The 12,259-nt window shown below is 41.0% G+C and overlaps 1 non-coding gene across 1 annotated transcript; it reads right to left on the reverse strand.

Annotated features, from left to right (window-relative positions):
* Positions 1-5,788: 5,788 nt before the first annotated feature.
* LOC148564722 (small nucleolar RNA R71) lies at positions 5,789-5,895 on the reverse strand. Its single transcript, XR_015885191.1, has one exon. It is a non-coding gene; the product is annotated as a small nucleolar RNA R71 (small nucleolar RNA).
* Positions 5,896-12,259: the final 6,364 nt, after the last annotated feature.

Consider the following 12,259-nt stretch of genomic DNA (forward strand, 5'->3'; position numbering starts at 1 on the left):
AATGACCATAACGAGTCCTGAAAACAGTCTTAGGGATATCCTCACCCCTCACCCTTATCTGGTGATAACCGGATCGCAAATCGATCTTAGAGAAAACCCCAGCTCCTTGTAACTGATCCATGAGATCATCAATTCTCGGCAATGGGTACTTATTCTTTATGGTGACCTTGTTCAGCTGCCTGTAATCCACACAGAGTCGCATACTTCCATCTTTCTTCTTTACCAGTAACACTGAAGCACCCCACGGGGAAACACTTGGTCGGATAAAGTTCTTACCCAATAATTCCTCTAACTGAGACTTTAGCTCGGCCATCTCTAATGGTGACATCCTATAAGGAGAACTTGAGATTGGTCCCGCCCCAGGCACCAATTCAATAGCAAACTCAACCTCTCGGTTAGGTAGAAATTCCTCAATATCATCGGGAAACACTTCCGGAAACTCACACACTACCGGAATCTGATCCAACTTTTGATCATCACCCGAAACACCAGCGGTTAACAACAGGATACCCTAACATTCGATTCCAGAACAGTTCACCATCATCGAATTCAAGTAATAATTATTCACCACGACCGGCCCTTCTGTATCCTCCGGCATAAAGTACACCGACTTTGTAGAACAATCAAGCAGGACATGGTTTTCGGATAACCAGTCCAATCCCAAGATAAGATCAAGACCGATCATCGGTAAGCAGATTAGATTATGGACAAAATCACGCTGCTTGAACCTAAACGAAACTTTCGGGCATCCTAGTCTAGTTACCATGGCTTCATGGGTAGCATTATACACTTTTAAGTCATAACCTAAGGTTACGATCTTCAACCCTAACTCATGGGCTTTCTCAAATGCAATAAATGAATGCGATGCTCCCGAATCAAATAAAGCATTTAAAGTTTGACCAGTCATTTCACAGTTACCTCGAATGAGTGTCTCGGATCCCTCTGCACCCACAGCTAAGGTGGTGAACACCCGACCAGTCTGTTGTGCTTTCCCAGCACCTAGCTTTTGCTTCTCCGAACAACTTGCGGCTTTATGCCCCGCCTTTCCACAATTGTAGCACAAACCCCATCCGGCCTTGCATGGTACTCCCGGATGGTGACTTCCACACCTAGTACAAGCTTGATCATTCTGAGGCTGCTTCCCAAACCTTTTCCCTTGGGAGTAGTTGTTGTTGGGCCTCCTAAAAGAACCTCCCCTCTTGAAGGGCGGACCTCTAGGTGCAAAGCTCTTTCCTCGGTTTTGTGGAAATGATCCCTTGTGATTTCCTTTCTCAGTGGCTGCCCTCTTCACACACTCTTCAGCAACCCTACACTTGTTCACCAACTCGGAGAAAGTCCTAATCTCCATTGGTCCCACTGAACTGAAAATATCGCTCCAGAGTCCTCCTTCATACTTAACACACTTCCATTCCTCATATTCCACCGGAGTCCCTTGACACATACGAGAGAATCTGAACAGCTCCTCAAACTTGTCAGTATACTCAGATACGGACATAGTACCCTGCTTCAGCTGCAACAATTCAAGCTCCTTGGCCATCCTAGCAGAAGTCGGAAAGTACTTCTTATAGTACTCCTCTTGGAAGACATTCCAGGTGATATAATCATCGCCCTGCTGCAGGAGGCGTCGGATTCCTTGCCACCAATGCGACGCTTCCCCAGTGAGCAAATAGGTAGCGAACTCTACACGCTACCCTTCAGGTACCACCTGCGCTTGCAGTGCTCATTCCATGGCTTGAAACCACGTATCGGCTTCAGTCGGGCTAGTAGTTCCCTTGAACTTCGGTGGATTAACCTTCAAAAAGTTCGCCAGTGTCATCGGACCCTGAACTCCACCTCCGTCATTACCATGGTTGTTCATCTGTTGACCAAGAGCCTCAGCAGTGGCTTGCATAGCAGCAGCCATATTCTCCAACGCAGTCATAAAGTTCACCGGGTCATTAGGGTTAGTCTCCGGCGCACGAGTATTAGTACGACCTCTCCCACGGCCTCTACCGTGTCCACGAGGCGCCATCTGGTTCCTATACACATCAAACAATCGATATTAAGTTGATCAGTCTCAATATCGGAAGTCTAGTGCTTCAAAGTCCCAAATGCATGCTCATGAACGTTTATGCTAACTATATCAAGTAGATATACTAACAGCACATAACACACATACAGAGAATGCACAAAAGCATAGTCAGTCCATTCCTCAGGCTCTATAGGAACGAACTGCTCTGATACCATAATGTAACACCCTACCATACAGAGTCTTATGCTTAAGTCATAATTCAGAGATGGCAAGGTATTACGACCTCTAAAACAAAATTTTAGTACGTATAGTAGTATGAATAATTGATTATAACTAGGAGCCTTTGTAGAAAAAGGGGGTAAACAAAAACCGTAACTCGAACGGGCAACACTCCGATCGACAACGTAACGAACCGGGATAAGCTAACGCGAGATCATATATATAAAGAGTGTCAAAAACAAGAATATCAAGACTCAAAATCCGGCTGCGAAGAGAACCGGTCCGAGCATAGCAATATATACATATGATAAAATAAGAAAACCCCAAAGGAAACCCAAAGGGACACAAATACAGAAAACCTATTCTCCAAAAATCCCCTCTAGAAGGAGTCATCACAGTTTGTATTATTTAATGGAGATAAAAGTATCTAAACAAGATATATAAACCAAAACAGAGTCCCGAGAACAAAGGATCTTCGCTAATCTAGAAGTCTCCAGCATGCCTCAACGAGAAGCCTCGCGTCCTGCATCTGAAAACCACAAAATCCGCATGGGTGAGAACCAGAGGTCCCCAGCATGGTAACAGCTTCCACATATATAATACATAATAATAGAGGAAAGCCGAAGGCAATCCTAGAACTTCCCCCAGATAATATCAAAGCTTATAAACAAGCTAAACCGTAAGTGGCAACTGACTAAAGATTCTTCAGTCTAACTAATACTTCCCTTTCCAATTCCTTCAGACCTCCCAACCACCAGCAGGAGTATAATATAGCAAACACAGTTATATCAGACAAGAGATTTACAAATAGGAACAGATAAGGCATTTAGGCAATTAGCAAGTAATATGCAGTCAAATAGGCAATCTCAAACAATTCATGTAGTATGCTTATGATGCATGCCTGTCCCTAGTGGCTGATGATATCATCTGTCGGTTATAGAACCAACCCGACAAGTCCTGGTAGCTAACCATTGGACTGTCCCTCTGTTGTGCATCCCCAACTCGAGTTATACTCATCATAAACTTGATCATAATCATGATCCATATCCATCACCCTCACTGGTGAATATTTATCCATCACCATCATTGGTGAATATTTACGGGGGCGAGCTCATCCGGGCCTTTCACAGTGCCCGGCCACACTTACGACATTGGGTTAACAGAGCTTCGAGTCTCAACCTGGAGCACATGGTGGCTAGCCATTGCTACTACCCAGGGAAACCCTCATCTCCAATGGTGGAAGTGCAAACATTCACAATTCATTCAACAACATATATGCATTTATACTTAGCCATAAACATGGCTCCGCCGCCACACGGCATAATCCAGCCATCCGGCTCATGGTTAAATCCATAACCAGCTAATTCATTAACAATTACGGCCATTCGGCCCAAGGCATAACAAGCACTTCCACCGCCATCCTCCACATCTCACATAATCATCTTTGATCCTCATGGGTCATTCATTTTTCCCTTGCTTCACTCGCAAGTTACCACATTCACTAGCCCTTTTCCTCATGCTAGGCATATCATAATGATTTAAGACATAAGTGGTGAGATCGGAGGATTAGAAGTATGAAGTTTGGCTTTTAAAACTCAAAAATCAACTTTGGGATGAAAACAGGGCCACGCGTACGCGCACTCCACGCGCACGCGTGGATGGCCTTAAAACTCATCGACGCGCAAGCGTCATACGCGCGAACGCGTGGGTTGAAAATTAGCCAAACGGCGCGCACGCGTCAGCCACGCGTACGCGTGGGTACTTTTGCGCCCCAGGCACAAAACTGGCACAACTTTGGCACAACTCTCGGGAAAATGGCTGGGCATTGGGTGCAGCACATTCGGCGCGCCCGCGCACATCACGCGCATGCGAGGATGGCGCTTCCTGGAAGAACGGCGCGTACGCGCCAAGTGCGCCTACGCGCGGGGGGTCATTCTGCTAAAAATTTTCTAAGTTAAAAACTGCAGAATTCACAAATTCAACCCCCAATCTTCCGACGGTCATAACTCTCTCATTTGAAATCATTTTTCACCCGTTCTTCGAACGGCATGGACATCCCGGATCCAATTTCATTTCTAAACAGATTTGGCAAAAATTAGAGATCCGTAGTCCAAGTTATGTCCTGTCAAAGTATGCCCAAAAACCATGTTTTCATTCAAAACCACAAAGTGCCATTTTCAAAACAAGCCACTTTCAACTCTTTTCAAAATTAATCAAAACATGCCAATTTCAACCCTTCTCTTTGAAATCATTCAAAATGTACCAAAATCAACAACAAGCCATCCTCAACTCACACATTGACATTTTACCAAAATTCCCAAAACCACATCCAACCATTTTAACACTTCTCTATCAAATGGCTAAAGGACAAACTTTAAATTCTAGAATCATATCTTTTAGTTTCTTGTTAGTCAAGTCATTAACTTTAATTTTCAAAATCAAATCTTTTTAATTTCCTTTTCAAATATTTCTCAAAATAGATTTCAATCATATCTTTTTCAAAACTTAATTTCAAAATCTTTTTCTAACTTCCTATCTTTTTAAAATTGATTTTCAAATCTCTTTCAATTAACTATTTGACTTCTTGTTTGTTTTACTATTTCTTATCTTTTTCAAAACCACCTAACTAGTTTTCTCTCTCTAATTTTTGAAAATCCCTCACCACTTTTTCAAAATTCTTTTTCATTAACAAATTGTTTTAATTTCTAATTTTATTTTATTTTCCTTCTTAAATTCGAATTCTAACTCATAACTAAAATAAAAAACAAAAATATTTTTCTTCTCCCTCTTTTTTTAAAATTCGAATACTCTCTCTCTCATCTCTTTCTATTTATTTTATTTAATTACTAATACTTCTCTTCTTCTTAAAATTCAAACCCTCTCCCTCTCTCTGTGTTCGAATTTTTCTTCTTCTCCCTTCTTCATTCTATTTCTTCTATTCTTCTACTCACAGAAAGGAATCTCTATACTTTGACATAGAGGATTCCTCTTCTTTTCTGTTCTCTCCTTTTTCATATGAGCAGGAACAAGGATAAGAATATTCTTGTTAAAGCTGATCCTGAACCTGAAAGGACTCTAAAGAGGAAGTTAAGATAAGCTAAAGCACAAAACTCTGGAGAGGACCTAACAGAAATTTTCGAAAAAGAAGAAGACATGGCAGCCGAAAATAACAACAATGGTGGAGATGCAAGGAAGGTGCTTGGTGACTTTACTGCACCAACTTCCAACTTCTATGGAAGAAGCATCTCGATTCCTACAATTGGAGCAAACAACTTTGAGCTTAAGCCTAAATTAGTTTCTCTAATGCAGCAGAATTGCAAGTTTCTTGGACATCCATTAGAAGATACTCATCAGTTCTTAGCTAAATTCTTGCAAATCTGTGACACTGTTAAGACCAATGGGGTTAATCTTGAGGTCTACAGACTTATGCTTTTCCCCTTTGCTATAAGAGACAGAGCTGGGATATGGTTGGACTCACAACTTAAAGAAAGCCTGAACTCTTGGGAAAAGTTGGTCAATGCTTTTTTGGCCAAATTCTTTCCACCTCAAAAATTGACTAAACTTAGAGTGGAAGTCCAAACCTTCAGACAGAAGGAAGGTGAATCCCTCTATGAAGCTTGGGAAAGATACAAGCAATTGATTAGAAGGTGTCCTTCTGACATTCTTTCAAATTGGAGCATCTTATGTATATTCTATGATGGTCTGTCTGAATTGTCCAAGATGTCATTGGATCACTCTGCTGGTGGATCTCTTCATCTGAAGAAGATGCCTACAGAAGCCCAGGAACTCATTGAAATGGTTGCAAATAACCAGTTCATGTATACTTCTGAAAGAAATCCTATGAATAATGGGATGACTCAGAAGAAAAGAGTTCTTGAGATTGATACTCTGAATGCCATATTGGCTCAGAATAAAATATTGACTCAGCAAGTCAATATGATTTCTCAGAGTCTGACTGGAATGCAAGCTGCATCCTGCAGTACTAAAGAACCCTCCTCTGAAGAAGAAACTTATGACCTTGAGAATCCTACAATGGAAGAGGTGAATTACATGGGAGAATCCTATGGAAACACCTATAATCCTTCATGGAGGAATCATCCTAATTTCTCATGGAAGGATCAGCAGAAGCCTAATCAAGGCTTCAATAATAATAATAATGGTGGGAGGAATAGATTTGGCAATAGCAAGCCTTTTCCATCATCTTCTGAGCAACAGACAGAGAATTAATTATAAGCAGAGCCTCTCTGACTTAGCAACCGTAGTCTCTGATCTATCCAAGACCACTCTCAGTTTCATGACTAAAACAAGGTCCTCCATCAGAATTTGGAGGCACAAGTGGGTCAACTGAGTAAAAGAGTTACTGAAATCCCTCATAGTACTCTCCCAAGCAATACAGAAGAGAATCCAAAAAGAGAGTGCAAGGCCATAAATATACCCAACATGGCCGAACCTATAGAGGAGAAAGAGGCAGTGATTTCCAGTGAGGAAGACCTCAATGGATGTCCACTGACCACTAAGGAGTTCCCTAATGAGGAACCAAAGGAATCTGAGGCTCATATAGAGACCATAGAGATTCCACTGAACTTACTGTTGCCATTCATGAGCTCTGATGAGTATTCTTCCTCTGAAGAGGATGAAGATATTATTGAAGAGCAAGTTGCTCAGTATCTAAGAGCAATCATGAAGCTGAATGCCAAGTTATTTGGTAATGAGACTTGGGAGGATGAACCTCCATTGCTCATCAATGAACTGAATATCTTGGATCAACAGAAATTACCTCAGAAGAAACCGAATCCCAAAAATTTCTTAATACCCTGTGTCATAGGCACTATGACCTTTAAAAAGGCTCTGTGTGACCTTGGTTCAAGTATAAACCTCATGCCACTCTCTGTAATGGAGAAACTAGGGATCTTTGAGGTACAAGCTGCAAGAATCTCACTAGAGATGGCAAACAATTCAAGAAAACAGGCTTATGGACTTGTAGAGGATGTCTTAGTGAAGGTTGAAGGCCTGTACATCCCTGCTGACTTTATAATCCTAGACACTGGGAAGGATAAGGATAAATCCATCATCCTTGGAAGACCCTTCCTAGCCACAGCAAGAGCTGTGATTGATGTGGACAGAGGAGAGTTAGTCCTTCAATTGAATGAGGACTACCTTGTGTTTAAGGCTCAAAGATCTTCTTCTGTAACCATGGAGAGGAAGCATGAAAAGCTTCTCTCAATACAGAGTCAAACAAAGCCCCCACACTCAACTTCTAAGTTTGGTTGGGAGGCCACCATTAAGCTCTGAGTCTCTGTGAAGCTCTCTAAGAGCTCACTGTCAAGCTATTGACATTAAAGAAGCGCTTGTTAGGAGGCAATCCAATGTTATTTAATTATATTTATTTATATTCCATTGTCATTTTATATTTTTTTTAGGTTGATGATCATGTGAAGTCATAAAAATAACTGCAGAATTAAAGCAAAATAAAAAAATAGCATAAAAAATAGCACACCCTGGGGGACAGGCTTACTTGTGTTTAAACGCCAGTAAGGATAGCAGAATGGGCGTTTAACGCCCAGTCTGGCAGCATTCTGGGTGTTTAATGCCAGAAAAGGGTGTCTGGCTGGCGTTAAACGCTAGAAAGGGGCAGCAGACTGGCGTTTAACACCAGAAAAGGTAGTAGAGCTGGCGTTGAACGCCAGAATTGGCACACAGAGGGCGTTTGTACGCCAGAATGGTACAGGGAGCAGAATTCCTTGACACCTCAGGATCTGTGGACCCCACAGGATCCTCACCTACCCCACCTCTTCTTTTCTCCTCTTCACACCTTTCCATAACACTCTTCCCCAAATACCCTTGACCAATCACATCAATACCTCTTTCCCAAACACCATTCACCTATCAAATCCTACCCTCTTCCCCATATTCTCTTCACCACTCACATCCATCCATCATAAACCCCACTACTTCACCATTCAAATTCAAAGCATTTCCCTCCCAAACCCACCCCTACATAACCGAACTCCCTCTCTCTCTCTTACCCTATAAATACCCCCCTTACAACCTTCAATTTCACACCTCATACACACTTAACCCCGCTTGGCCGAATTCACTACTCCCCTCCATCTCCTCCATTTCTTCTTCTTCTACTCCTTTCTTTCTCCTTTTGCTTGGGAACGAGCAAACCTTTTAAGTTTGGTGTGGGAAAAGCTCTGCTTTTTTGTTTTTTTATAACCATTAATGGCACCTAAGACCGAAGAAACATCTAGAAAGAGGAAAGGAAAGGAAATTGCTTCCACCTCCGAGTCATGGAAGATGGAGAGATTCATCTCAAAGGTCCATCAAGACCGCTTTTATGAAGTTGTGGCCAAGAAAAAAGTGATTCCCGAAGTCCCCTTCATGCTAAAAAAGGGGGAATATCCGGAGATCCAACGTGAGATTCAAAGAAGAGGTTGGAAAGCTCTCACCAACCCAATCCAACAAGTCGAAATCTTAATGGTTCAAGAGTTCTATGCCAATGCATGGATTACTAAGAACCATGATCAAAGTATGAACCCAAACCCCAAGAATTGGCTCACAATGGTTTGGGGGAATTACTTGGATTTCAGTCCGAAAAATATGAGGTTGGCATTTAACTTGCTAATGATGAGAGAAGATCCTCATCCTTTCACTAGAAGGGTCAACTTTGATCAAAGGTTGGACCAAGTCCTCATGGACATCTGTATAGAAGGAGCTCAATAGAAGAGAGACTCAAGAGGCAAGCCGGTTCAATTAAGAAGGCTTGACCTCAAACCCGTGGCTAGGGGATGGTTGGAGTTCATCCAACGCTCTATCATTCCTATTAGCAACCGGTCTGAAGTTACAATAGATCGGGCTATCATGATCCATAGTATCATGATTGGAGAGGAAGTAGAAGTTCATGAGATCATACCTCTAAAACTCTACAAGGTGGCGGACAAACCCTCTACTTTGGCAAGGTTAGCCTTCCCTCATCTCATCTATAACCTATGCAATTCAGCTGGAATTGTTATAGAGGAAGACATCCTCATTGAAGAGGACAAACCCATCACTAAAAAGAGGATGGATCAAACAAGAGAGCCCACTCATGGACCACAACAAGAGCATGAGGAAATTCCTCATCAAGAAATTCCTGAGATGCCTCAAGGGATGCACTTTCCTCCACAAAACTATTGGGAACAAATCAATACCTCCTTAGGAGAATTGAGTTCCAACATGGGACAACTAAGGATGGAGCACCAAGACCACTCCATTATTCTCAATGAAATCAGAGAGGACCAAAGAGCCATGAGGGAGGAGCAACAAAGGCAAGGAAGAGACATAGAGGAGCTAAAGCACTCCATAAGATCTTCAAGAGGAAGAACTAGCCGCCATCACTAAGGTGGACCCGTTCTTTAATTTCCTTGTTCTTATTTTTCTGTTTTTCAAAATTTATGCTTTATGTTTTGTCTATGTTTTGTGTCTTTATTACATGATCATTAGTGTCTAGTGTCTATGTCTTAAAGCTATGAATGTCCTATGAATCCTTCACCTTTCTTAAATGAAAAATGTTTTTATTTGCAAAAGAACAAGAAATGCATTATTTCAAATTCTATCTTGAAATTAGTTTAATTATTTTAATGTGGTGGCAATACTTTTTATTTTCTGAATGAATGCTTGAACAGTGCATATTTTTGAATTTGTTGTTTATGAATGTTAAAATTGTTGGCTCTTGAAAGAACAATGAAAAAGGAGAAATATTGTTGATAATCTGAAAAATCATAAAATTGATTCTTGAAGCAAGAAAAAGCAGTGAAAAATACAAAGCTTGCAAAAAAAAATTGGCGAAAAAAAGAAAAAAAGAAAGAAAAAGAAAAAGCAAGCAGAAAAAGCCAGTAGCCCTTTAAACCAAAAGGCAAGGGTAAAAAGGATCCAAGGCTTTGAGCATTAATGGATAGGAGAGCCCAAATGAATAAAATCCTGGCCTAAGCGGCTAAATCAAGCTGTCCCTAACCATGTGCTTGTGGCGTGAAGGTGTCAAGTAAAAATCTTGAGACTGAGTAGTTAAAGTCGTGGTCCAAAGCAAAAAGAGTGTGCTTAAGAGCTCCGGGCACCTCTAACTGGAGACTCTAGCAAAGCTGAGTCACAATCTAAAAAGGTTCACCCAGTTTTGTGTCTGTGGCATTTATGTATCCGGTGGTAATACTGGAAAACAAAGTGCTTAGGGTCACGGCCAAGACTCATAAAGTAGCTATGTTCAAGAATCAACATACTGAACTACGAAAATCAATAACACTATCTGAATTCTGAGTTTCTATGGATGCCAATCATTCTAAAGTTCAAAGGATAAAGTGAGATGCCAAAACTGTTCAGAAGCAAAAAGGCTACAAGTCCCGCTCATCTAATTAGAACTAAGTTCATTAATAAGTTTGGAATTTATTGTATATTCTCTTCTTTTTATCCTATTTTGTTTTTAGTTGCTTGGGGACAAGCAACAATTTAAGTTTGGTGTTGTGATGAGCGGATAATTTATACCGTTTTTGGCATTATTTTTACATAGTTTTTAGTATGTTTTAGTTACTTTTTATTATATTTTTATTAGTTTTTATGCAAAAATCATATTTCTGGACTTTACTATGAGTTTGTGTGTTTGTCTGTAATTTCAGGTATTTTTTTGCTGAAATTGAGGGACCTGAGCAAAAATCTGATTCAGAGGCTGAAAAAGGACTGTAGATGTTGTTGGATTCTGACCCTCCTGCACTCGAAGTGGATTTTCTGGAGTTTCAGAAGCCCAATTTGCACGCTCTCAATTGAGTTGGAAAGTAGACATCCTGGGCTTAGAAATATATAATAGTTCATACTTTGCCTGAGATTTAATGGCCCAAACTAGCATCCAAAGCCAGCCTAAAACTTTCTGGCGTAAAATGCCCAAACTGGCACCAGAATTTGAGTTAAATGCCCAAACTGGCACCCAAGTTGGCGTTTAACTCCATGAACAGCCTATGCACGTGTAAAACTCAATACTCAGCCCAAGCACATACCAAGTGGGCCCCGGAAGTAGATTTCTGCACTATCTGCACTTAGTTACTCATTTTCTGTAATCCCTAGTGACTAGTTTAGTATAAATAGCACTTTTTACTATTATATTCACAGATTTTAAAATCTTTTGATCAATTTTAGATCTGAGACTTGGATTGGAGGCTGGCCATTCGGCCATGCCTAGACCTTTTTCACTTATGTATTTTCTACGGTGGAGTTTCTACACCCCAGAGATTAAGGTGTGGAGCTCTGCTGTTCTTCATGAATTAATGCAAGTACTATTGTTTTCCTTTCAATTCACACCTACTTCTTCTCCAAGATATACTCTCGTACTTAATTCAGTTAAGTCAGAATGAAGGGGTGACCCGCGACAATCACCCAATCTTCGTTACTCGCTTAGCCAAGATCCGCGTGCCTGACAACCACAAAGCGGTCTACATGATGTTCAACATAGTTATTGGACGATAGATGGAGTATATTCTCTTGGATATAAAATACATGGACCGAGTCCGTTAGATTAGTATCTTCGTGGTATAGGCTAGAACCAATTGATAGCCATTCCTGGGATCCGGAAAGTCTAAACCTTGTCTGTGGTATTCCGAGTAGGATCTAGGAAGGGATGACTGTGACGAGCTTCAAACCTGCGAATGTTGGGCACAGTGACAGTGTACAAAAAGTTCAATGGATCCTATTCCGATGCTAGCAAGAACCGACAGATGATTAGCCATGTGGTAGCTGTGCCTGGTATTTTTCATCCGAGACGAGAAATCCGACAGTTGATTAGCCGTGCAGAAACCGTAGGGGACCATTTTCACTGAGAGGATCCTACAGCTTGCCATGGAAGGGAGTGTGCATGGTTGGAAGAGGACAATAGGAAAGCAGAGGTTCAGAAGCAACAAAGCATCTTCACACGCTTATCTGAAATTCCACCAATGAATCACATAAGTATCTTTATTTTATTTTATGTTTTATTTATATTTTAATTATCAAAACTCATAACCATTTGAA

This window comes from Arachis ipaensis, chromosome B5 (genome assembly GCF_059453495.1).
Source record: "Arachis ipaensis isolate K30076 ecotype BB chromosome B5, ASM5945349v1, whole genome shotgun sequence".
NCBI lineage: Eukaryota > Viridiplantae > Streptophyta > Magnoliopsida > Fabales > Fabaceae > Arachis > Arachis ipaensis.